This window comes from Ursus americanus, chromosome 18 (genome assembly GCF_024610735.1).
Source record: "Ursus americanus isolate L20-20 chromosome 18, mUrsAme1.1.p, whole genome shotgun sequence".
Taxonomy (NCBI): Eukaryota; Metazoa; Chordata; class Mammalia; order Carnivora; family Ursidae; genus Ursus; species Ursus americanus.
Genome location: NC_142144.1, coordinates 56,877,138 through 56,901,126, shown reverse-complemented (window position 1 = coordinate 56,901,126; position 23,989 = coordinate 56,877,138). Strand labels below are relative to the sequence as shown.

At 37.3% G+C, this 23,989-nt stretch overlaps 1 protein-coding gene and 1 pseudogene across 13 annotated transcripts in view; both read right to left on the bottom strand.

Annotated features, from left to right (window-relative positions):
• The window catches only part of PTPRD (protein tyrosine phosphatase receptor type D), a 2,182,843-nt gene that overhangs the window by 703,170 nt on the left and 1,455,684 nt on the right, over nucleotides 1-23,989 (bottom strand). The gene's annotated exons all lie outside the window — the stretch shown is intronic.
• LOC148108612 (coiled-coil domain-containing protein 43 pseudogene) lies at nucleotides 5,858-18,332 on the bottom strand (annotated as a pseudogene).

The window sequence follows — 23,989 nt, the reverse complement described above, 5'->3', positions numbered from 1 at the left end:
CCAGACTCGCTCTCATTTCTCCCCTTAGAGATTCTATACTGTCATTAATATTTTCATTAATAGTTTTTTCAAGTGTACACATCATCTTGACCATTGTTACTCTGAACTCCATTTCTAACAATTTGGTTGTGTCCATATCCGTCAGTTCTGTGGCAGAGGCCACAGACTCATGATCTTTTCTTTGCTGGGGGGAATTTCTCCTTCTCGTTATTCTGATGAGGAGAGGTTGCGGGGTTGTCCAGAGCCCAAATTATTGACCAGGACCCAGGCAGTGTGCACTTGCTTTACAGTAACCTTAGGGATATGGGCTTCTTCATTTTTCAGCCTGCCTTCTGGGGGAGGGGCCTGCCCCGCCGGTACTCAGGCAATCCTGTTTAGGTAGAGTCTCCCTGTCCCCTACGAGGGGTGATGGGGATGGGCACACCATGAGCCGGTATTTCCACGCTTTTGTTCTCTGGCAGCTTTCCCTGGCGGTTTGCTATGCCTCTTCTAAGAGTCAGGGCAGCAGTAGCCGAATCCCAGCCTCTGTCTCAGAACAGAGGGATATCAGACCACTCTCCACTGGGATCTTCTGGGGACTTTAACTAACTTTAGCTGGCATCCCAGCCCTCACTTCACGGCCGGCACGTCTCTGTCCTTTGTGTTTCTAACACCGCCAGCTGCCAGCCACCCCCGGTTGCTCTGGCGCTCCGTTTCAGTGTGGTTCATGCACTCTGGAGCTCCGGTTTTCAGTCTGGTCATGCCCGTTCCCCGGCTCATGGTCTCAGTCTGCTCTCTCGAGGGTGCCGGTCTGCGAGTCCGCCCGCTCCCCAGTGCAGGTGGCTACCGCTTCCTGGTGCCCGAACGCGGTGGCTCCCTCCTCCTTCCGTTTATCTCTGTGCGGATTCATGGCTCCCCGCTTCATACCTCAATACTCAGCCCTGGAGATGTTTGTTTGTAGAGATCCAGATGTATCTTCCTGCGTCTCAGGCTGATTCCGTGGGTGTTCAGGATGATCTGGTACCTATCCAGCTCAACTCAGGGGACCAGCTGAAAAAGGGGACCCCCACACCTCCGCCATCTTAACTCTCCCTCTTGCTTTTTAGGTATTTTTAAACAGTTTTAAGTGATAAGAAAATAGCTTTATCATGTCTAGTTTTGTAATTGGATTTCAAATACACAAAGGAAAATAGAAAGCACCTATTTAAGAAAAAATAAATTAAGGCTATGTCTTTATTCTATAATAAACATGAGTATAGTGCATTTGAAGACCTAAAGGAAGGTAAAAAAAAATATTACTATACTTAAGTAAATCTTTCCCAAGGTGGAATTCTAAATTTCTAAGACAATAACTAATTTGGGTAAAATAAAAGGTTATTTAAACACTATTGCTAAATAAAAATGACTTCAAACTTACTATTTTTTCAAAATGGAACCAGCATTACTTTTATTTATAAATAAATGTTTAGTAAAAGAGCAAAAAATATAGGAAGGCGTAAAAAAATAAAATTATCCGTAATAGTATTCATAGAAAATTGGCTTTCATACACTTACTACTTAAAGACCTTTGAAACTAGAATAAGTTATTTTGGAATAAGAGAAAAGTGGTTAGTTTTAGGTTATGGGATTTAAGTGGAAGAAATGTAAGTTTCATTTCAAAATTTTATTGATAGAATGTAAAGGTCACAAATTCAAAACATGAAAAGTTATCGTGGTGCTACCTTAGCAGTTAAATTACAGCCCCAGATTCCTGAATATAGCCTCTTTTTGAGGACTTCAAGCCAGCAAAGTTATTAACTCTTTTATTAAATGCCAATTATTTAGTTTCTTGTAGTGATCAACGTAGTGCTTGCCTCAGCTTCTCCTAAACTTGACTATCCTGAATTGAGTTTACAAAAATAGGGCTAGAATGTGAAGATGAAAGAAATGTGTATACCTCTTAATTTAATACAGAAAGCACAGGTATTCTCCACAACCAATCCTGTTAGCATTGTAAGAGGAGTAATATAAGAATGAGTTTACTCCAGCATGTGCCAGATTCAATCACCCAGCTATTGTGTAATGTCAGTTTGAGGATCCTCTATTGCTTATTATTTCACATAGGAGCAAAAGAATAACAAAAAAAAAAGTCTTTTGCCCAATTGTCTGCCAGAGATTACAGTTTAAAGTAAATCAACACTTTATTGTAAAATATTTCCCTACTTGTTCCTTCATTGGACAAAGTCCTTGAGGAATCAGTCATGTATTTCAAGTACCAGCAGAACTTAGGAGACCAGCTGAGCTACATAACTCTCAGCATTTTATTTTTTCACAAGGAAATCTTGACTTAAATTAGCTACATTCTGCCTTGGCGTCACTTGATTATCTAGATTTACACAGAGGTTGGAGAAGCAATTTGTGCAATTCAAAGATGCCAACTTGTCAAATAGTAAATCAAGGTGATTTTCATAAAGCCCATTTTACATAAGGGGTCTTGTACTTTTACAAGAAATATTATGCTATTTTCCTCTCATTTCTTTGTAGAGGTATGGAAATATTGTGATAAATTATTACACATTCCTACTGTCATTTCTCTTTGAGTATAGGTATCTATATTGATTCAAATGATTCAAAAATTTCCAGTTGATCCAGTCAACTTTATCAAAGTTCTAGAAGCACTAATATACAAGAAATTCAAAGTTGCGGGTAAATTCCCTTTTATTTTGTATGTTTAAAAAAGGAGATGAAACCCGTCTTGCTCTGTATAATTTTTCCTTGATTAGTTGAATTCTAAAAAGAAAATGTAATTTTACTTAATCTTTGGGAATTTCAGCCATAGGGACACATTGTCCACTCTTACTACTTCACTCAGGTGAAGATCCTACAATCACTGCATTTTGACATTGTATGGAAACTTAAAAAAATGTTTAGTTCAAGGTTTGTATTTATCTTTATTTTGTAAGTGAGATAACTTAATGTACTAAGCAACCAGTCCAGTTTAAGCAGCTAATAAGTGGAAGAGGTAATGTTAAAAATCAGACTACCTTAGTACTTATAGTATGTAGTGCTTAGCTGCTTGTTTCCCTACACCAGCAGTGCTGCCTGTAAAGAGTTTGGGAAAACACATTTAGTCCTTTCTATAGTAGACAAAACCTAGGGTTACCCTGATAGCTATTTCCCATCTCTCTGCATAACTTATGTTCATGCTTTTTATAATCAATCCGCTACCTTTAGTGAAGGCATGTGACTTGTTTTTGAACAATAGAATATGGCAAAGGTGAAGTGATATTGCAGATATGTAATTTAAGTTCTAAATCTATTGGTTTTGAGTTAATCAAAAGGCTTCCTGAGAGGCCCAACTGAATCTGGCAAAAACCCTTAGAAGAAGAAGTAGGCCCCACTCTGAGGTCAGACTCCTGTTTAGGAGAGATTTTCCTGGCTGGCTTGATGAAGTAAGCAGCCACACTAAGGAAACACAAGGGGCAAGACACTGCAGGTGGCCCCTGGAAACTATGGATGGTCTCTAGCACCTGTGGTTGGTTTCCAGCCTACAACCAGCAGCAAAAAGCAGGGGTCCTCAGTCACACACACACACACACACACACACACACACACACACACACACACACAAAGAATTCTGACAACAACCAGAATGAGATTGGAAGTAAATTCTCCCCAAGCAAACCTACAGTTGAAAACAGAGCCCAAACAATGCATTAATTGCAACCTTGTAAGATCTTGAACAAACAACCCAACCGAGACAAACCTCAACTTGGGACTCGCGGAAACTGTGAGATAATAGTGTGTGTTGTTTGAAGCTGTAAAGTGTGTGGCAATTTGTTATTCTGCCACTTACAGACAGACAAACAAAACACCTATTTTGCTTGAAGTTAGAAATTTCATTCTTCTATTGAAAAAAAAATGTTTTTCACCTGTTTGTGTATAACACATAGAAATGGTCCACTCCTTTGTAGTCCTATTTCCTGTATCACCTTCATTTCTCAACATCGCTGCACCTTTATCTCAGAGCTTTGGCCAGACTAAAGAAGTGATTTTATCCTCAGGCAGTGGTTCCCAGACATCTGATTTCACAAACCAAAATAATTTTAAAATATGTTTTGGGGACAGATATAGTGGTATCAACCTTTGATTTTATAACATAATGACATTTCAAAACCATCAACTAGTATCTAATCATTTTATCATTAAAAAAATAGTATAACACCAAAAAGTATAGTATGGGTATAATCTCAGAATAAAGAAGAATCTTTCCCAAGAAAAAAGAGTTTGTAACTTATGCATGCACACACACACACACACACACACACACACACGAGTCAAACTCAGTCTTTAATCTTCCCATTTGCTTTCAACTAGAACAGACAAAACATTGTCACAGACTCATACCAAACTATAGACTGTCATTTGAAAGCTACTCTTGTGGGGAGAAGTTTTAAAAACCATTTTACAGAGCACTGACATTCTTTGTTATTTCTTTCAGGCTGCTTATTACCTTTCTGGATTAAGGTGATTTTCTCAAGGAGTGAACTGGAAATGTATGTTGTCTTTTTATTCCCTATTAATTATACTCTTAAAATAAAACTCTTCATTTACGAGGTAGCTCCTATTCACTAGACAAAATTCTATATACTCAGTATGTATTATATCACTGAATCTTCATTACAGTCCTATGATTTCTGTTAATATGATTATCTCCATTTTACAGATGAGAGATCTTAGATAATGAGGGCTTACATAACTTTCCAAAGTGATCTTAAGTTACTGAGCCCACATGTTAAAAAACACACTATGTGATATTACTATGTGGAGTTGGACTTTACTTTATATATATCCCTTCTTTTCCACATTGATTTCATACAAAAACTGAACCAAAAATAGATGGACATTTGATGGAAAAGAAGGAATAAGAAAGTTATGCAATGGGGCAAAGATAGTCTCATCAATAAATGGTGCTGGAAGAACTGAATACCTGCATACAAAAAAAAAAAAGAATCTAGACATAGATCTTATATCATTTACAAAAATTAACTCAAAATGCATCATAGACTTGAATGTAGAATGCAAAACTACAAAATTCTTGGAAGATAACATAGGAGAAAATCTAGATGACCACCTTTTCCAATATAACACTAAAGGTATGAACCAGGAAAAAAATAATTGATGAGCTGGACTTCATCAAAATTATAAGCTTATCCCCTGCTAAAGACAAAATCAAGAGAATTAGAAAGTAAGCCACAAAGTGGGAGAAAATATTTTCAAAAGACACACATGTGATAAAGGAATTTATTCCAAAATATAAAAATAAATCTTAAAATTAATAAGAAAATAACCTTATTTAAAAATGGGTCAAAAACCCTAACAGATACCTCACCAAAGAAAATATACAGATGGCAAATGAGCATGTGAAGAAATGTTCTACATGATATGTCAACAAGGAAATGTGAATTGAAACAACAATGAGATGCCATTACACACGTGTTAGAATGGCCCAAATCTGGAACCCTGACAATACCAAATGCTGGTTAGGATGTAGAACAACAGGAACTCTCCTTCATTGCTGGTGCGAATGCAAAATGGTACAGCTACTTTTGAAAAATTTTGTCAGTTTCCTACAAAACTACACATACTCTTACCATATGATCCAGCAATTGTGCTCCTTGGTATTTATCCAAAGGAGTTTAAAACATATGTCCACACAAAACCTGGACATAGATGTTTATAGCAGCTTTATTTGTAATTGCAACAATTTAGAAGCAGCCAAGTTATCCTTCAGTAAGTGAATGAGTACATAAACTGTGATACATCTAGATAATGGAATATTATTTAACATTGAAAGTAAATTAGCATGAAGCCATGAAAAGACTTGGACAAACCTCAGATACATGCTATTAGCTGAAAAAAAAAAAGAGGTCAATCTGAGAAACCTGCATAGATTATAATTCCAACTATATGACTCCTGGAAAAGATAAAGGCATAGAGACAATACAAGATCAGTGATCAGGAGTGAATGTGCGGGGAATGAACAGGAGAGATCACAGAGGATTTTAGGGCAGTGAAATTACTCTATATGATGGATATGTCATTATACATTTGTCCAAACCTATAGACTGTATAACACCAAAAGTAAGCCCAAAGGTAAAAACCACGGACTTACAGACTTTGGGTCATTATGTTGTGTCGTGTAGATCTATCATCTATCTATCTACGTGTCTATCTATCTATCTATCTATCTACCTATCTATCATCTATCTATCTATCATCTATCTATATATATGAATATATATTTATATTCACTATTCTGGTGAGTGATGTAGATAACGGGAGGCTATGCATGTGTGGGTGCAAGGGGTATATGCAAAATCTCTGTACCTTTCTCTCTTAATTTTATTATAAAACTAAAACTTCTCTAAAAATTGTCTTTATGAAAAATATAGAAAAAAAGCATGAAGGCATATGAAAAAATACAAGACATCCTGAAAAAAACTTCTAATGACAGAATTTTGGAGATTTTTTTAAATCTGGGGAATCTTTTTTTTTTTTAATGATTTTTTATTATATTATGTTAGTCACCATACAGTACATCCCCAGTTTCCGATGTAAGGCTCGATGATTCATTAGTAAATCTGGGGAATCTTAAATATGAAAGTCAGAGTCAGACTTAAAAGGACATCTTTTCAACAATATAGTGGCGAAATCAATAGAAGAAATTATAACAGAGAAATAGAAAGAAAGGGAGAAAAGAGTAGACAATATTGAGGAGAACATTGTTTAGTAATAGGGTGGTTGAGGTTTCTCTTGAAAAATACCAGAACGTAACTTGAACTCAGATTTGGATTTAGATTCAAGCAAGATTTATTTACTTCCCATTTTGTGCCAAAGAGTGTACAAGACTTTTTCACATGTGTCCTAATTATTTAACAGTCATAAACTTATGGACTCTTCAGTCAAGTATCTTTGAATAATATCTCTGAGACTGTATGTGTAGGACAATATGGTACGTTTTAAATGAAATACACTGTGATTTTTAATTTATGTGCCAATTTGGCTTGACTACAGTGTCCAGTCATTTGGTCAAACACCAGACTTGATGTTATAGGAAAGGTATTTTTTAAAGGAGATTAACATTTACCACCAGTTGACTTTAAGTAAAGCAGTTTGTCCTCCATAATGTGGATGGGCCTCATCCAATTAGTTGAAGGCCTTAGGAGCAAAAATAGAGATCTCCCAAAGAAGGTATTCTGCTTTTAGATTGCAACATAGAAATTCTGCCTGACTTTTCAGTTTTCAGGCTCAAGATTTACAACAGCAACTTTAATCTGAATCTCCAGGCTGCTGACTTGTCCTATGGATTTTGGGTGTGCCAGCTTCTAAATGTGTGCCAATTCCTTAAAATAAATCTCTCCCTCTCACTCTATATGTATATCCTATTGGTCTGTTTCTCTGGAGAACTACGACTAACACATATACCAACTAAGCTAAAAGTCAGTTCTAATTCTTCAAAATCCATTAAGAAAATCTCTTTGATCATTTTGGGCCTGATAACCAATATTTAACATATAATTTACTGAATATAACAGTAGGTACCCTGGCTGTGTAATCTTACTATCATCAATTCCTCAGTTGTAAAATGAGAATTGATTATAGTACTGCCTTCCAGAGGGGTTGTGAGAATTAATGAGATAATATGATGTCTAGCACAGTGCCTGACACACTAAGACCTCCTTACATATGAGAGATTTTATACCCTTAAAATCATCCTGGAAATATACATTATTTACCAATAAGAAAACTGAAGCTGAGAGAGATTAAGAAACTCTTAAGACATTAAGCTAATTCCTTTGATTGTGAAATAATGGCTACATTTCCTAACACAACTTCTTTTCCCTGGGTTTTATTGTTCTTCAATGTTATAAACTTGCTGATAACTGAAATACTAAATTTACATAAAGAATAACTGAAAAGAGAGGAAGACTAGCATAAGCTATAAGAAGAGAAAGACAGAATTTGTAAAAATGGTCATTAATACTGAAAACACTGCAGGATTGATTCACATAGGAGAAAATTTTGGTGGAACGCTCACTTTCAATATGTAGCAGTTCTTAGGATTGATAAAGGGGCACTTGTGGAATTCCACAAAGTGATCATAAATTGAGGTTTAATTGGTTCTCTCCATTTGTCCACATGTTTTATGTACATCTGGCAGAATGAGTGTTGACTGAAATATAGATCAATATGAGTTGATGACATGAAGACATGAATGATTATATATTTTTAATCTGATTAATATTTTATTTAATATTAAACATATAAATAAATATTGTATCTAAAATAATCAATTTTAGGTCGAATTTAGAGTGAATTTTGAGGAACTAATAGTGAAATTTCGTTTAGGGCAATTTTGGGCTAAAAATATTATGTTGTCCTGTTACATATTCTCTCAGAGATATTGATAATATAGAACAAAGTTTGTCTTGTTAAGGGAAAAAAAATATATGGGTGCATATTTCTCCATGATTTCTAGAAACAGAGTGGGACTGAATCCAAATGGCTGACGTTATTATCTTGCATAAACTCGATGGTCTTATTTTCCTAATACAGTAAGTCTTTTCCATTTCTGACTTTGTGGTTTTATGATTGAGCAAACTGAATACAAAAGGTGGTTGGCTGCTCTTGGTTAAAATATACACACATGTATGTACATGAGTCTATTATATTTTTATGTGTAACATAAAGGTTTAAAAACTGGTTTAAAGAGCCAGCTTTCTGAGACTAGTAGAGGACAGTGTCACACCAAGATTTGTGATCATATGTGCCGATCTTTGCTCTACTTTTAAAAAGCTGTGATTGGTTGGGGATCACTTTCATCACTTTATTGGACTAACCACATGGGACTGGACACAGTTATAGACATAGATATGACTACGCATATATGATAAAGCTGAAGAAAATGGAAAATTCCCTGGAAAGGGAGAGGAAATGACCCATCTTTAACCTGAGTTAATTTTGTGTTCTCATAGTATACCCACGACCACCCACCCCCTCCAGCTCTGTTTCCTTTACTCGTCTCTCTCAAGCTTGAGTGAACTCTGGTGCAAACTGTGGAGGATGTGTCCATCTGGCTTTAATCAAGAGATAATTAGTAAGAAAAGAGAAAAATTCATGTTTTTCTTTCTATAAAAAATGTACTGGATTTCTGCTCAGATATATTCAAGGACTTGAAATTTTCAATGGCCTATGAGATTTTCAAAGATCTCCGTGTAAAATTTGAGTCTTTAAAATTAAACTCACTGTCTCTAGAACACAAAAAAGGAAACCACAACATCAAAATGAATAAATGTTTAGTTAAATGTCTGCATAACATTATGTCACTTCATTATTAAATTTAGTATTCATAAAAGATTTATTACATTTGAAAACAGTTTAGTGGATGATTTTTTTCACTTTTCAAGAATTTCTAAGTACACAAAATGTCAAAAAACATAGCCAATCATAAATTATGTCAATAACACACATAGCCAAGTAATTTCAAAAGCAAATTCATGACATTTCTTTCCCCCACTTTTGTAGTAAATAATTGTCATTGAATGTGGGTGTGCTTTCATATGTTTGTGATTATGCATGCTGTGCCTTCCAAAAGGGCTGACCGAGTTCTAAAGCAGTTCCACTTTTAATTCATCGATTGCTGTGCCATGAGAGAAAAGAAAGACATATTTGGTTCATGTTTCCCTGCTTTAAAACCTTTCAAACTAGTGAGGACATTAGACTGTGTTCTCTGGAAGCAGACTTTGGGCAGAGGGTCCTGTGCAAAAGGATTACTGTGGAGTAGTCTCAGGAGATACACCTACAAGGAAGGGTGGAAGGCAAACTGGGCAGAGGGAGAAGTTGCACTGTGGTTGTGAGAGAGGGCTCAGCTGATCCTTCAGTGAGCTCTGGAGCCAAGATGGCTCTTCAGAGCTGCCCCAACTTGGGTCAGGGAGCAAGGCCTTCAAGTCCCTCCAATCAGCCAGTGATTGGTCACATCTTCTCTGGGAGGGGACATAACCTTTGGCAAACAGCTCTAGACAGCTGAGGGAAATACGTTAGCGACGAAATCTCTAGATGGAGCATCACAGTATGTACACCCTCCAGGGAGTATCTGATTACCTCACACCAAAATTCAGTCCAAATGTTGCAGTTATAGACAAAGGTACACTGGGGGGAAGTGGGATTTCATCCAGTTCATTAGCTTATCAGATTAGTACGATGGTAATAATGTATTGCTGGACTAAGTGTATAATTAGTCTTGACTGAAATTTAATATTAAAGTATAACCAGTATGCTAGACCAACCTAGCAATTCAATATTAAATGATCAAAGACTTCCTGAACACTCTAAATTCTGAACTAGTAGTATTTTATGTAAAATAAGCATCCACAATTCTGGATTTAATTTAACTTGGTCAAATCATAATCCACAGTTATTATCTTTTGAACATCTATTACTAGGCTAGACTCCCGAATGCATTATATTATTTATTTTTCAATGTATGAATGCTACTTTAAAGAATAGGAAATTCATGTCTGAAGAGTTGATGTAACTTGTCCAAATTCACACAAGGTGTAAGACATGATTGACAGAATTATTCCAAATCTCTTTGACTCTGAAGTCCAGATTTTCCTCCCCAATTTACCATGTTGCCACTCCAGTCCAGAATAAGTTGTTAAAAATCTTTTAAAATATATGCAAAAATAATGTAAAATTATGCCCAGTAAAGTGAAGAAAAGCTATACGTGAATACTAATTTCACTGTAAATATAGCCTGCTACTATGTACCACATGGTGTTTGAATTGCTTCCCTTGAATAAACTCTTCACAACTCTAAAAGTGATATACTATCATTTTATTATCCTCTATTTAGAGATTGGTAAAATAAGATATGGACAGGGTTAGGTGACTTCCCAAAGTTATAAAGCTTTAAGTAGTAGACGTGGGTTTAGACTCTTGCAGTGTGATTCCAGATACTCCTACTTAATCACAAAGCTCTGTTGCCTCTTTGGTTTAAGTGTTGATGTATTATGATTTAAGAGCTGGTATACCACATTGCTTTCTTTACAAAAGAAAAGTGTTTCCATTGACACACATTTCTGGGAGCCAAAGTCAATGTGTATAATATCTAGAAATTTTCAAGGACTAAAAATGAACAGACTCTGAGAGTATTATTTTTAAGCAGAGGTAACGCTTTGGCCTTTGTCCCTCACAACGGTAGTAATAAAAGCATACTCCAAATGACACATGTATAGCAAAATGTGGGCAAGATTTTGAAGCAAGCCACTTTATAGAAGAGGGTAGTTAGCAACATAGCTCAAGGACTGTTGTTTTGATCTCTCATCAAAAGAGCCATCTGAAAAGATCTCTATATCAAAATATAAACATTGTACTTTCTCTAAAGCTTATATGTCTTAGACATTATCTCCCATGTGTTTTCTTTTTTTTTTAAGAATAAAGGATGGAAGACACATTTAATGAACCACCTCAAGCATATATGGGGCAAGATGATTGTTTTTTCTCCAAAAATATTGTTTTTTAAAGTTCCTCTGCTTTCTAATGCATAATCAAACATTGAAAAGGAGGTATTGATTAAAGCGCATGAGTAAGTAGTAATTTTAGAGTTAATAAGAAAACAAAATTATTGTGGCTATTTACAAGTCTGAGAAGTACTTGTGAGTTTTTGATCAACATTTAGATAAAGAGACTTTCTCCTCTTCAAATGACATTGTGCTAATGACCAAAACTAAGAAGAAAGATGAAACATAAACATATTACCTTTTAAATTATTTTACAGCCACATAGGATTGCAAGAATAAATACTCTACACTTGCCACTAAGAACAAATATTTTATACTAATTATTTCCTATGTCATAGAATATTTTAGTATTAGTTAAGATAAAAAAAAATAGTGTCCTAATTCTTGCTTTAAGACATGCACTATGTAAGTGTAAACTTTGATGGGTACTAATGGACACTTCTTCCTAGCTTTGACCCTTAGGTTGGAAATAACAGTTTGTTGTTATTTTCAGAGAGAATAAGGTCCATTTCTAAACATTTTAGAAATCTCAGGGTTTTTTTTTTCCTTATAAATAGACAAATAAATGGCCACATTAGCAATTGCACTTCAATGAGTGCCAAGGACATTTTTAAAATGTCACAACTCAGGGTTAACAGTCTCATTTTTGACATTTGGCCTTCAGATTTTTCTTCTTAATTGTCTGTTTGCTGCCTTATTGCTATATACAGGAATTTAAGGTCAAACACATCTCTGTCCTGCATTGCCGTAAGATAGAATGTCCAAAAGTTTTAAATATTTCATATATTGTGGGCTACCAAACCTTCCCAAATTCTATACTAGTTTCAACCTTTTGAATATAGGGAGGTCATCTGCTTAGACCAAAATTGCCCCAAGCAAAGATTGTCAGTTACTTGATTCCAACTACAAGCTGCTTACTTTTTAGCAGATGCTTGTGGGTTTGTTTTTCTAGACCAGTGGAAACAATTTGGGCTAGTTTTGTAAAAGCAAATATGAATGCAGCCTACACATAGTAGCGTGCTGTTATATAAGAAATAGGTTACATTGTCAAGGTAATGTTAAAGATTAACTGACTGACATAACTGGGACTTAAATTTTCTTTTTAAATCAGGATCACTTCCAGAGTGGCACCAAGGGAACTGAAGTGTGCCTCCACACACTGTCCACTTAAGATGTGTTATATACCAAGATATTCTAAATCTATTGGCATAGAACTTTGAACTTCTTGCTGGATTATACCATCCACTGAAAACAATAGAGAATGAAAACATCATATGATGGTGGTTTTAACATTGGCATGCTCAGTTCAATCAAGAATCCTTGCCATTCTTTACCCATTCAGCAAATATATATCAAAAGTCTTTTTTGTCCCATGTATTGGGGAAGTTGCTAGGGAAAAAAAGAATAAAGTTTTTTTTTCTCAAGAAATTCTAGGAGCCAAAAGACTGATTTCTGTTCTACATGCCTCTCTGTATATGATTAACTTTTGTCTCTCCCATTAGATTATTATGACCTTTGTAAATCATTATAAGCACCAGAATGCATACTAAATCTTTAACTACCTTTCCAAGGGTATGCTATATTTAAGCCATAGTCTCTCTGTCCTCACCTATCTCAGTTATGGAATGTGATCTTGCACCATTCTTAAAAAATATAAGTGGCCAAACTCTGTATTTCAATAGAACCCCATCCTCTTGGCCACAGTTGAAGTGACTAAGGATGAGCAAACTATTCCATGATTGACAATTTGTGAGCTAAAAAATGGCACCCTGTGTGGCTTTGGGAAAATGCTTTTTCCAACTATGGACAAAGACGGTTGGTTAAGTTAGTCACAAACTTTCTCTGGGGAATTTGACCCAGTGAAACAAACAAACAAACCAACAGTTTACTGTAGCAAGCTGAAGCAAAAAGAGATACAGAGGAAAGATAGTATGTAGGAACTATGGCACAGCAAAAGCTCCGAATAAACAATGTGACACAGAGAAGAGAAGAGAAATAATAAAATACAGTCATTGTGGCTGAAAGGATATACAGAGAGCAGGCTTACTTTTCTAATTATATCAGAGCTGCAAATTCCTGGAAAAGCAAAAACCCTGGGTCCATGATCTCTGAATTGGCCATGCATCTATTCCTTGGATTTCTCTCTCCATTACTTCTCCATTATAACCTTCTAATATCTATTATTTAACATGAACTTAGTGAGTCTCTGTCTCTTTCTGAAATAGTCTAAAATATTTCATTACCACAAATGTGAAAAATATCTACAAAATGCGCTAATGAGTTACCAAAGTCGAGTTTAGGGGCTGGGCCCTGAAGGCTTTGCAATATATTTTCAGAAATAGAATGTGCTTTAAGGAGAAGATAAATCACAAATAATGAACTTATATATGAACATACAGTCCATGATTAATATTATTCCAATTATCCTTAGATATATCCATGAATGGGGATGGTTGTGTTTTATTCCTGAATGCACCAGCTGTAACCTTGTGCATGGCATTTCAAAGATGAAGAATTCAGAGCCAGGACTGAAATATGAGAATTATAGATAAATGTTTTTAAAAAAGATAAGAGAAATTTAAAAAAAGGTTGAAAGCCAGCTAAGTTGCTGGCATTACTCTAGAATTCATCACATATATGATCTCACTTAATCTTTATGAAAAACTCTGGAAGTAAATATTCTAAACTATAAAACTATAAAAATTAATTTAAAAAAGTGAAGCTCAGGGAGTTTGCAGTAACTTCTCTAAAGTCAAGCTTGAAAGTGAAATTCATTGCTTCCTGGCTATAATGCTCACACTCCTTTCACTTAACCAGAATGCCTGCTCTTTATTTAGCATAATTATCTACTGTCAGAAAGAGCATAACAACCTCATTCCCACAAGAACCCTTGATTCTTGTTGCCTTTACTTTTATCCTGAGCCTTCTAGAAAGGAAATCCCTGCCAAATTCTACGTGCTGTCAAGGAAAGAACTATTTTCACTTAATAAAATGGGTTCTGGGCACGCAGTAGGTGGTCAAGAAATACAGGTCGAACAAATGCTTTAATGGACATTTATACTTTACAAGCTTTATCACAGATTATCCTAAATCAACATTGGCTATTCACATGCAGCTTCACTTGGCTTACTGCAGTTGCAAAAAAACAGATTTTCTTACTATTTCTGGGATGCTAACCCACTTAAAATTTAAGACTGGGCTCTAGAGACAGTATCGGTATTTAAAACTTGGCTGCCACTTCATAGTTGTGTTGCTTTAAACATGCTATTTAACCTTTCTAGTCTCAGTTTCCTCAACTATAAAGAGTTAACAGCAGATAATGATACATGTTTTGTGTGCATATTACATGAGTTAATACTGTGAAATACTTAGAACAGTGCCAGGAAACTGATACACAATCAATAAATGTGAGCTATTTCAAAAGACCGCCAATGGTTTTCATCCAATATTACTCCTATTTTCACTCCTTAGTAAAGGGTAGGCCTTTCCCAGATGATTGTGACTGATCAGAGGAGTCAGCAGAACCCTATAATGTGGCTGTATTCATGTGTCAGGGGTGAGGGGGTTATCTCCGTCTTGAAGGCCCTGATACAGGTAATAGACACACTTTTGGAAAGGAGGCTTCTATAAATGATCAAATAATAAATATTTTAGACTTTGTGAGCCTTGTAGTCTCTGTCACAACTACTCGACTCTGCTGTAATACAGTAGAAACAGGCATAAAAAAATAGGTAAACAAATGACTGTGACTGTGCTCCAATAAAACTTTATTAGCAAAAACAGGCAGTGGGCCAAATCTGGCCCAAGAGTCACAGTTTCCTGACTTCTGCTAGAGATAATGACAGGTGGCCCAGTGTTCAGATAATAAGTATGCAGCTGGGACAACTGCTTCCCAGATTCACCTTGAATATTACTATGTCGTCAGGGGCAGAGCACTTGAACTATATGAGCAAAGTTTCTAATTTGTGAGTTAGAATAAATGTTTCATAGAGTTCCTTTCAGATTAAGTCTCTACTAACTTTTAGTATGCAAAGGCCTAGAAATTCCATGTAGCAAAACCAAAATTACTCTTCTATTAAGTTTGCTAAATTTTCCCTTCCTCTCCTTCTAAAGGGAATCCTGCCTTGCCTATTTAAGTTCTCTTCCCCACCCTTGCTTGACTGATGATTTTGAGATTTTATAGTATGGAGTAAGTAGAAAAGGGTAGAGGTAGGAGAATAAGATAGACATGCTTGCCAGGACTGGATATTATAGTATGGAGTAAGTAGAAAAGGGTAGAGGTAGGAGAATAAGATAGACATGCTTGCCAGGACTGGATAAAATAGTTTTGTGAAGGGATCCAAAGTGAGACATGAGGCAGTATCCATAATTAGAATAGAATAGAATAGAATAGAATAGAATAGAATAGAATAGAATAGAATAGAGGAAGAGAAATAGTGATATTGTGACATATATATTCTTTTCACTGTGTCTGAAAATTGCAAAGAGAAAAGTTTATTTTGCATTTTTTTTTGTTTTTTGTTTGTTTTGTGATTTAAATAGTTTATTTTTTAAAAGGGGATTACTTTTTAAAAATGTAATGCCACAGTTATAGGAATGTATAGAGGTGACACATCTTTTCCTTAACTGTGCTTCTTTTTACCTTCTGCACAAAGGTAAAAATATTTGTTAACCTCATAGTTAATGGTGTGAAACGGAGGTTGGCAAACTTTATCTCCAAAGGGCAGATAGTAAATATTTTAGGCTTCACAGGTCACAAAAGATCTCTGTCACATATCTGTTCTTTTGCAGCCCTTTAAAAATGCAAAATCCATTGTCGTCTTGCACCATACAAAAACAGACTGGGCCAGATTTGCTTGCCTGCAGGAGTTTGCCAACATCAGGGATAAAATACTTATTTTCTGACTTGTCCGGAAGATTGCTTCCTTCAAGCTTTTTGACAGTCTGCTGCCTAAAGTAGAGAAAGGCCTTATTTACAACTGAATGCGGCTTGTGACAAAAGTAGAAATGGAGAATTCCTGCTCATTTTTCCTGCTCATTTTCCATTCACTCATTAAATAAATTTGTTGAGCACCCACGATGTACACTCTTACATATCTTTGTGTTCACAGAGATTTCCAGTGTTTCTTTCTTAAACACATGGTTCCTGCAGTTTCTCTCAAACTGTAATTATCAGTTCTTTATACTCATGTTTTATGGCAGATCAGGAATGAAATCTCTCGTAGCACTCAAAAGGACTCATGATTATAAAAACTGAATCTAGCTAACAATGATATCCTTCCACCCAATACACATCCTTCAAAATCGTAGTCTAGATGAGGAAAAATATGTAACTATCTCTACTTAAAAAAATACTTCTTTTCCTCCCATAGGCTGAAACTTAACAAAACAACAACAACACCCCTCAAATCTAGAACATCTACCACGTAGTTTCTTCCATTTTCATAGTTCATTGCCATGTTAACATAGTATCTGGATCCAGGTAGGGCTCATCATAAACTCTCTATTTCATCCATAAAACAATACATTAAGGGTTGAATACTGCTCTTAAAGTACTTTACACTCCCACATTTCATCTCAGGAAAGGAGTGGTCATGATTCTGCTCCTTCAGGATGAAAACTATAACTGTCAGCTTTCTGAATATGTCTGCTTTTTATCTTAACTGAGAAAAGACTTTCAAAGTGGTCAAAAGGAGCCAGGACTTGAGTTTTAAAATATAAAAGTTGCCCCATTCCAGATCTTTGGTACAGTCATCAACTACAATAATCTGACTACCCATACCACAGAGACATGGCACATTTTGTAATTAGAAGTGCTTGTGATTTTCCTTTGGACCATCTAAACAGAGGGAAATGCCTTGGGAAACAACTTTGTTTGTTCTCTTGTGTCTCTTAAACACACATGTGCACAATCAGTTCTCCCTTTGATCAACTACATGAAGAGAGGAAAAAAAAAAAAGAGTGGACCAAGGTTATTGCTTCCACTCCCCTTTTTGTGCCCTTTACTCTTCCTTTTCCTTGTACTCCTGCTTAGCTAATTTGTCCCTTTCCTTCTGCAGTTTGTCCTGTTCCTTCTTCCTTTGGGACTCATCCCAAAGCGAGTCTCACTCCAGTTTTCTGGCATTAAAGACATCTTCCACACTGTTGTTTCAGGGTACAGATTTATCAGAGCCAACGTTCATCGTGGTAGCACCTGAATCATCCTTATCATCCTTCTCATCCTCTGCATCTGTCACATCAGCATACTGGGCCAGGAGTGCAGCTTTTCTCTGCTTCTCCTCTTATGATACCATCCTGGGCTTCACCACAATCTGTCCCTGCTTCTAAATTTAGGTGGCAATGGCCTGTATCTCATCTTCTTTTCTCACTTTGGTGGGAACATTCTGACTTTCTGACCATCGTTCCACAATCTCCTTGCAAATGTTAAGAGAATCTTCTTCCAAGAAGGCAGAGAGGATACCCTGCAGAGTCCAGCGAGTCCAGCTTCTCTTCTTCCTCCTCTTCCTGCAGGACACCAAGATGTAGGTGCCCTATGGCTCAGTCTACTCCCGGCACCTCAAACCATCTGTCTATCCACAACTCAAGACCCAAAGCCACTGCCTCCACCATTGCCTTCACCCAAGGCAGCTGCAACCACTTCACTGGGTGCCGCCATCTTTGGGTCAGGGTCCTCAAATTGTTTTTTGATAATGAGCTGTGTGTCTTTAATCACAAAATCATTCTGGGACTGGACCACATGAATAATGGCTGCTGCTGCTTCTTCTTCTTTTCTTCTTCCCCTTCCCCTTCCCCCCCCCCCGCCCTCCTCCTCTTCTTCCTCCTCCTCCTTCTTCTTCATCTTCTTCTTTTTTTTTAAATTTTTTAAATTATATTATGTTAGTCACCATACAGTATATCCCTGGTTTCAGATGTAAAGCTCGATGCTTCATTAGTTGTGTATAACACCCAGTGCACCATGCAACATGTGCCCTCCTCACTACCCATCACCAGTCCATCCCATTCCCCCACTCCCCTCCCCTCTGAAGCCCTCAGTTTGTTTCTCAGAGTCCGTAGTCTCCCATGCTTCATTCCCCTTCTGATTACCGCTCCTTTCTTTATCCCTTTCTTCCCCTACCTATCTTCCTAGTTCTTATGTTCCATAGATGAGAGAAATCATATGATAATTGTCTTTCTCTGCTTGACTTATTTCACTTAGCATTATCGCCTCCAGTGCCGTCCATTTTGCAGCAAATGTTGAGAGCTCGTTCTTTCTGATAGCTGAGTAATATTCCATTGTATATATGGACCACAACTTCCTAATCCATTCATCTGTTGAAGGTCATCTTGGTTCTTTCCACGATTTGGCTATTGTGGACAATGCTGCTATGAACATTGGGGTACATATGGCCCTTCTCTTCACTACATCTGTATCTTTGGGGTAAATACCCAGTAGTGCAATGGCTGGGTTATAGGGTAGCTCAATTTTTACCTTTTTAAGGGACCTCCACACTGTTTTCCAGAGTGGCTGTACCAACTTGCATTCCCACCAACAATGTAGGAGGGATCCCCTTACTCCATATCCTCTCCAACAATTGTTGTTTCTTGCCTTGTCAATTTTTGCCATTCTAACTGGCATAAGGTGGTATCTCAGTGTGGTTGTGATTTGAATTTCCCTGATGGCTAATGATTTTGAACATTTTTTCATGTGTCTGTTAGCCATTTGTATGTCTTCATTGGAAAAGTGTCTGTTCATATATTCTGTCCATTTTATGATTTGTTTATTTGTTTCTCGTGTATTGAGTTTGAGAAGTTCTTTGTAGATCTTGGATACCAGTCTTTTATCTGTAGCATCATTTGCAAATATCTTCTCCCATTCCGTGGGCTGCCTCTTAGTTTTTTTTACTGTTTCCTTGGCTGTGCAGACGTTTTAATTTTGATGAAGTCCCACAAGTTCATTTTATCATTTGTTTCTCTTGCCTTTGGGGATGTGTCATGAAAAAGGTTGCTTTGGCCAATGTCGCAGAGGTTGCTGCCTATGTTCTCTAGGATTTTGATGGATTCCTGTCTCACATCAAGGTCTTTCATGAATTTGGAGTTTATCTTTGTGTATGGTGTGAGAGAGTGGTCAAGTTTCATTCTTTTGCACGTAGCTGTCCAATTTTCCCAGCACCGTTTATTGAAGAGACTGTCTTTTTTCCACTGGATCTTTTTTCCTGCTTTATCAAAGATTAGTTGCCCAAAGAGCCGAGGATCCATTTCTGGGTTCTCTGTTCTGTTCCATTGGTCTATGTGTCTGTTTTTGTGCCAGTACCATCCTGTCTTTGTGATCGCAGCTTTGTAGTACAGCTCGAAATCCGGCATTGTGATGCCCACAGCTTTGTTTTTCCTTTTCGACAGTTCCTTGGTGATTTGGGGCCTTTTCTGGTTCCATACAAATTTAAGGACTCTGTTCCAGTTCTTTGAAAAATGTCATCGGTATTTTGATCGGGATAGCATTGAAAGTGTAGATTGCTCTGGGTAGCATGGACATTTTAACTATGTTAATTCTTCCAATCCATGAGCATGAAATATTTTTCCATCTTTTTGTGTCTTTTTCAATGTCTTTCAAGAGTGATTTGTAGTTTCTAGAATATAGATCCTTTACGTCTCTGGTTAACTTAATTCCAAGGTAACGTATGGTTTTTGGTGCTATTGTAAATGGGATGGATTCCCTAATTTCTCTTTCTTCAGTCTCATTATTCGTGTATAGAAATGCAACTGATTTTGAGCATTGATTTTGTATCCGCCACATTACTGAATTGCTCTATAACTTCTAATAGTTTGGGCGTGGATTCTTTGGGTTTTCCTTATAGAGTATCATGTCATCTGCGAAGAGAGACAGTTTGACTTCTTCTTTGCCAATTTGGATACCTTTTATCCCTTTTTATTGTCTGATTGCTGTTGCAAGGACTTCTAGTACTATGTTGAATAATAGTGGTGAGAGTGGGCATCCTTGTCGAGTTCCTGATCTTAAGGGAAAGGCTTCCAGCTTTTCCCTATTGAGAATGATATTTGCTGTAGGCTTTTCATAGATGGTTTTTATGAGATTGAGGAATGTACCCTCTATCCCTACACTCTGAAGGGTTTTAATCAGGAAAGGATGCTGTATTTTGTCAAATGCTTTTTCTGCATCTATTGAGATGATCATATGGTTCCTGAGTCTTTTCTTGTTGATATGATGTATCACACTGATCGTTTTGCGAATGTTGAACCATGCTTGCATCCAGGGACGAATCCCACTTGGTCATGATGGATAATCCTTTTAATGTACTGTTGGATTCTATTAGCCAGGATCTTGTCCATATTCATTAGGGAAATCGGTCTGTAATTCTCCTTTTTGATGGGGTCTTTGCCTGGTTTGGGGATCAAGGTAATATTGGCCTCATAGAATGAATTTGGTAGCTTTCCTTCTGTTTCTATTTTTTGAAATAGCTTTAGGAGAATAGGTATTATTTCTTCTTTGAATGTTTGGTAGAATTCCCCAGGAAAACCATCCGAGGCTGAAGTTTTGTTATTTGGAAGGTTGTTTATCACTGACTCAATCTCTTCATAATTAATTGGCCTGTTTAAAAAATCAATTTCTTCCTGTTTCAGTCTTGGTAGTTTATAGGTTTCCAGGAAGGCCTCCATGTCTTCCAGATTGCTTAATTTATTGGCATAAAGCTGTTGATAAAAGTTTCTAAAAATCCTTCAATTTCATTGGTGTTGGTTGTGACCTCTCCCTTTTCATTCATAATTTTATTAATTTGGGTCCTTTCTCTATTCTTTTGTATAAGTCTTGCTAGCGGTCTGTCAATTTTATTGATTCTTTAAAGAATCAGCTTCTAGTTCTGTTGATCTGCTCTACTGTACTCCTGGTTTCTAATTCATTGATTTCTGCTCTAATCTTGGTCAGCTGCTTCCTTGTGCGTGGATTAGGCCTGTCCCTCTGTTGCTGTTCCAGCTTCTTGAGGTGAGAATATAAAAACTGCATTTTAGATTTTTCTATTCATTTGAGTGAGGCTTGGATGGCTATGTATTTCCCCCTTAGGACTGCCTTTGCAGTGTCCCATAGGTTTTGGACCATTGTGTTTTCATTCTCATTGGACTCCATAAATTGTTTAAATTGATTTTTGATTTCCTGGTTTATCGAGTCATTCCTGAGCAGGATGGTTCTTAGTCTCCAAGTGTTTGAGTTTCTTCCAAATTTTTCCTTGTGGTTGAGTTGCAATTTCAGAGCATTGTGGTCTGAGAATATGCAGGGAATAATTTCAGTCTTTTGGTATCAGTTGAGACCTGTTTTGTGACCCAGAACGTGGTCTATTCTTGAGAATGTTCCATGGGCATTAGAATAGAATGAGTATTCTTTGGTTCCGGGATGTAGCGTTCTATATATATCTATGAGGTCCAACTCGTTGAGTATGGCATTCAAAGCTCTTGTTTCTTTGTTGATTTTCTGCTTAGGTGATCTGTCTATTGCTGATAGTGGAGTGTTGAGGTCCCCTCCTATTAACGTATTTTTATCTATATGTCACTTTATTCTGGTTAAGAGTTGGCTTGTGTATCTTGCTGCTCCCCTGTTGGGGGCATAGATATTTATAATTGTCATATCCACTTGTTGGATACATGCTTTAAGAATAATATAGTGCCCTTCTGTATCTCTAACTATATTCTTTCTTTTAAAATCCAATCTGTCTGATGTGAGAATTGCTACCCCAGCTTTCTTTTGAGGTCCATTGGCGTGAAAGATGGTATTCCATCCTTTTACTTTCAGTCTGAATGTATCTTTAGGTTCAACATGGGTCTCTTGTAGACAGCAAATGGATGGGTCATGTCTTTTTATCCAGTCTGCAACCCTGTGGTGTTTTATGGTAGCATTTAGGCCATTTACATTGAGACTGATTATTGAGAGATATGATTTTAATGATGCCATGTTGCCAATAATGTCTTTGTTTCTATAGATTGTGACTTTCTGTTCTGTATCACTCTTGGGGCCTTTTTACTATTATAGAACCCCCCCCCCCTTAATATCTCCCATAGGGCTGGTTTCGTGGTTACTAAATTGGTCAATGGTGATTCTGGAAGGTGTTTATTTCTCCATCAATTCTGAATGACAGCCTTGCTGGATAAAGGATCCTTGGCTGCATGTTTTTCTCTGAGAGAGCTTTAAAAATGCCCCCCCAACCCTTTCTCTCATTCCAGGTCTGTGTAGACAGGTCTGACGTAACTCTGATACCTTTGCCTTGGTACGTGAGAAATTTCTTTGCCCTGGCCACTTTCAATACTGTATCCTTGGATCTAATATTTGCGAAATGCACTATGACGTGACGTGGTGTAGGTTTGTCGTGGTTGAGCTTGGGAGGGTCCTCTCTGCCTCTTGGACATGAATGTTTGTTTCCTTTGCCTGATTAGGGAAGTTTTCAGCTACAATTTGTTCAAATATCTCTTCTAGACCTCTGTTTTTCTCCACCCTCTCAGGGATGCCGATGATTCTGACATTGGAACGTTTCATTGAGTCAGTAATCTCCCTTAACCTGCATTCCTGGGCATGGATTTTTTTGAGTCCAGATTCTATTTTAGCTTTTTCTTCTACTAACTCATCCTCCAATTCGCTGGTACGTTCTTCTGCCTCATTCACCCTGGCCATCAGAGCCTGTAGTTTCGACTGCATTTGGCTCATAGAATTTTTAATTATTGCCAGATTCGCTCTCCTTTCTGCCCTTAGAGATTCTATATTCTCATTAATATTTTCTTTAATACTTTTTTCAAGTCTACACATCATCTTGACCATTGTTACTCTGAATTCCATTTCTTATAATTTGGTTATATCCATATCCATTAGTTCTATGGCAGAGGCCACAGACTCATTGTCTTTTCTTTGCTGGGGGGGATTTCTCCTTCTCGTCATTCTGATGAGGAGAGGTTGCAGGGTTGTCCAGAGCCCAAATTATTGACCAGGCCGTGTGCCCTTGTTTTATAGGGATCTTAGGGATGTGGGCTTTTTTTTTTTTTTAAGATTTTATTTATTTATGTGACAGAGAGACAGCCAGCGAGAGAGGGAACGCAAGCAGGGGAGTGGGAGAGGAAGAAGCAGGCTCCCAGTGGAGGAGCCCGATGGGGGACTCAATTCCGGAATGCCGGGATCACGCCCTGAGCTGAAGACAGATGCTTAAGGATTGCGCCACCCAGGCACCCTGGGATGTGGGCTTCTTAATTTTTCAGCCTGCCTTCTGGGTGAGGGGCCTGCTGCACCGATACTCAGGCAACCCTGTTTGGGTCGAGTCTCCATGTCCCCTGCGAGGGGGGATGGGGATGGGCACACTGCGAGCCGGTATTTCCAGGCTTTTGTTCTCTGGCGGCTTTCCCTGGCAGTTTGCTGCCTCTTCTGAGAGTCAGAGCAGCAGTGGCCGAATCTCAGCCTCTGTCTCAGAACAGAGGGATTGCAGACC